Source organism: Haplochromis burtoni, unplaced genomic scaffold (assembly GCF_018398535.1).
Source record: "Haplochromis burtoni strain Fernald_Lab_line unplaced genomic scaffold, NCSU_Asbu1 Contig_154, whole genome shotgun sequence".
Classification (NCBI taxonomy): domain Eukaryota; kingdom Metazoa; phylum Chordata; class Actinopteri; order Cichliformes; family Cichlidae; genus Haplochromis; species Haplochromis burtoni.
Genome location: NW_024582515.1, coordinates 269,152 through 273,215, shown reverse-complemented (window position 1 = coordinate 273,215; position 4,064 = coordinate 269,152).

Sequence of the window (4,064 nt, the reverse complement as noted above, 5' to 3'; positions counted from 1 at the left end):
AAAATCACAGGAGACTAGCCTTCATTTTCAGTGATGTTAAGTTTTTAATTGACTTTGACTAGCAGCTTCATATTCAACATACTTTGCCCAATATATCCATTATCTCTCCTCTGCACATGTCCAAACCATCTCAGCCACGCTTGTATAGTTTTACCTCCAAACTACTCAACGTAAGCTTTCCCTCTGATGTACTCATTTCTAATCCTATCTCCCCTGACCATTTTCAATGTTTGTTTGTATTGTAATTCCCATAAATAGTTTAATATTGTAAAATATGGCTTGTAGTCATGAATTTAGATTGAATAAGAGTTCCAGATGATCTGAGCATAAAAACTGAAAAGGAGTTTTTCCAAGCTCAGTCCTGAATTTAAGGAGTTACACTGCCCATTGGACCGGGTTTGATATGACCCAGAGCAAGATAAACCAGTTTTACAAACAAAATATGTTTATAAAATCATTTGTCATTTGTATGGCATTTTATTGGACTAAAGGCCAGAGAAAAAGGGAGTAAATTTGGAGACTGGAAGTTAAACATAAACATAGACAGCGACTGAGAGAGCAGTAAGGTTGTCCATCTCTAACTCAAACTGCAGGATGTCCATGTGCTGCTGATATGAGATATGAGGCTCCCACTGTCTGCCCATGCCAGCTCCTTAGGAGGCAGTTTCATCTCTCTCTGCAGGGAAGTCCAGATTTATGGATCTGAAACTGCATGCTTTTATTTTCCCCTTCCATCTTCACAATCTGCACACAGTGAGGAAGGGTAACAAAAAGATAAGGAGACAGACCTCAGTCAACATGGATTACAAAATTTTCTTCGTATATGATATAAAAACTAAATTTATTTGATCTTGTTTCTCTTATTATTATTACTGTGAGAATGCATAAACCTACCAAAGAATAAATGATTAAAATTATGGGGTTCAAAATGTTTATTTTTTTCTCTTTTTCTCTCTCAGGAACATTCTTATACATTCACAAACTTTCCCACACATGCATACACGGCAATGTTTATGGACAGCAGGCCTTCCTCCTCCTGTTTCCTGATTCCCGCCTGCCTGCCTCCTGCTGTTCAGTCATAAACTCACATAATATGTTTAGCATATTGTAGCTCAGCCGTCATCTCACTACCGCTTCTGAAGGCCACTGGGTGTAACCATATCAGCACAGCCGGGTCGTAATAGGCCGTCACAAGGATATGGAACACTAATATTAAGTATCTGTAATGAAATATCAAAGAAGTCAGATAGTTTCTTTTTCCTTTTCAGGCTTATATTGCAGCTGTTTTGTTTATGTTGCTTATTTCTTCTCAGATTCTGCGATTCAAACTACCTACCATTTATACATAAATATTTAGCTACTGAGTGTGAACCAGAAAGTATCATATTGATTTCAATAAAAAATACAATATGATTAATGTTGAGTCTGTTACATTTTCAGACCTTAGCCCCCTTTTTAGACCTTTCAGCCCTGCATCTGGACAAAAGCCTCTAAATAGCCTTTTGGCTAGCCAGCTAGCTAAGAGGAACTCTAGTTCTTCTTCAGATAAGGTGTCATTCATGCTTAAAAGGACACTATGAGCTACTGCTAATGGCATGAGCAACACTAACAGTAGGTAGTCAATTTCAATATTTGTTTTTTTATTTGATATCCTTTCACATAGTAAAGACATAGCTTACATAAATCCATATGTAGCATTTGAATTTTAACAGAGTGGTATCTGAGAGAAAAGAACAGGTTGTGCACTTGCCTGAAATGACAATTTGCAAATACTGAACAGCACAATGATGCATGAACTAATGCGATAAAGCATCTAAAGTGTCACTTTATGTACCTAAAAATCAATCTGTTGTTAGCTAGCTAGCTAGATTTCCACCATCACTGGTGCTGCTGACAAGTGCTCATCTACTAGATGAAAATTGTTCTGTGGTCTCTCCATTTGTGTTATGCAGCCAAGGTGGTAACCACTGAGAGAGAAGTTAAAAATATAGTATTCTGGAGGAGCTTATTAAGTATATATCATCTGAGAATTAATAGAGTACTTCATGGCTGTTAGTGACTCCTCTGGCAAGCTAACATGTTAGCACAATTCATATTTGTCCTTCTACCCAACTCATTGCAAGTTTTGGGACAATGTTTTAATACTTTTACACTATTTACCTAATCTAAATCTAAGGAGTTGTTGTTCTTAACCCTAAAAAGATCACTCTTAGTTAGCAGACCTGTTCACCTCATTTTGTATCTATTTTTGTATCTTCAGAATGAGCAAACAACTTTGTTTTTGTCCCTTTCTCTTCTTTTGTAGTATATTGCAAGCCAACAAGAAAAATCTCTTTGAAATTTAACTCAGCCAGTGAGCTTTTCTGCCTCCAGAGGATCTCTGTCTCTGAGATTGAACTTAAGTTCCATTCTGTGCATAAATGAAATTCAATCTGCTATGTGCATACATGCACATGCCAGCTGGAGTCAGGGACAGTCGAGCAGATAAATTGACTTCCCAGTAAACTAAACTCCCTTGAATAAAGCCTTAGAGAATATATCTCAAAATATATAATACCTTTACACAGGAGACCAATCAAAAAATGGGCCTCCTTCCTCTTGGTCTTTGGCTCTTATCATTTCCCTGCCAAACCTTGTTGGTGCTAAACTGCCATAGATCAAATCCTGCATGACTCTGGGAAGTGGTTCAATTCCAGATTTACCCGTTGCTACAGCAAAAATAATGATCTGATCAGGTTCGGGGTTTAGTATGAAGCCCGTGAATAACTTGCACCATGTGCTGTGTGTGAAAGTGACCCGCATATGTGGGTAGGCTTACAGTAAAGGCTGTACAACAATGCCAAATGTTTCTGTTGAAACTCTGAATTTTCCACCTCACTTTTATCCAGTCTATATTTCACTGACAGATAGTGCTGACTAGCCCATCATTTACAACTGGTATGGCGTGGCGTGACGTCGCTATGGACCCAAATGCTGAAGTGAAATTTTTTGAAGTAAACTTAACTTACTTGAGAACTGGATGGATCCAAAACCTGCCACATGGATATTAAATTTTAGATTTACCTATTCTCATTCTTATTTTCACTTCTGGCTTTGTTTTGTAGTTGTGATTTATGTATTTCATTTGTATTGTGAACTTTCACACTTCATGGCCATCTCAGTCAGTGTATCACAACAGCAGCTGAAACAGTAACAGTGTTTCCAGTCAAAGAAGATTTAATGTTCTCTGTTTGCCTGTCTTATATTTCCAGGATGTGATGTGGTTCATTTGCGATTAACCAGGATTTTAGTAAGTGACCAAAACTACCTATAGCCAACTTTAATAAGTTTTATCATAATTAGATAACTGAGGTACTTTGAAATTAATTTACAATTTTAACCTTCTTCAAGTTATGTAATTACTCCTAACTACAGGCCCTCCATCTAATCTAAAGCATTTTGCATTTAATTCTTAAATGATCATTTGATGGTGATGACTTTTGGCATATCTTTCTTTGTTTTTATTTGAAGCAGGAAACAATCTGTCTAGCATCACAAAAGCACTAAAAGAGAAACAGGGAGTTGTTACTAAAGATGTCACATGTCAAGAATCTCTCACGAGGGAGCTCTGGCTCTTCTTTCCATTTATCAGCCTGTCTCCATACATCCAACATCCAACATCACACAGCAATGGGGCAGTTGTAGCCCAGTGGGGTCAGAGATATACTGCACATAGGTAGGCAGCTTCCTCCTCTGACATATACACTGGCCTTATGGGGCATGACGTCAGTTTGAAAAACCAGTGAGTACTTTCACAAAGGAAAAGATATGGAGAGAAACCTTAGAGTTTGACATACTAAGATTCTAGTTTGATGAATACATTTCTTTGTTGTAATTTTGGGTTTAGTGTAATTTGTTCTCAAGCCTCTCTTACATCAGGATATCTTTATCTCAATTAGCTTTATTAACAATATAGTTAATTTGGTATTCTTGCTTTTATTTTTTTAATTATGTTTTACATATATTATCTCTTCCATCCTTTAGATATTGTGCAAACTACATTTCTTTCAAGCTAATATACAAGT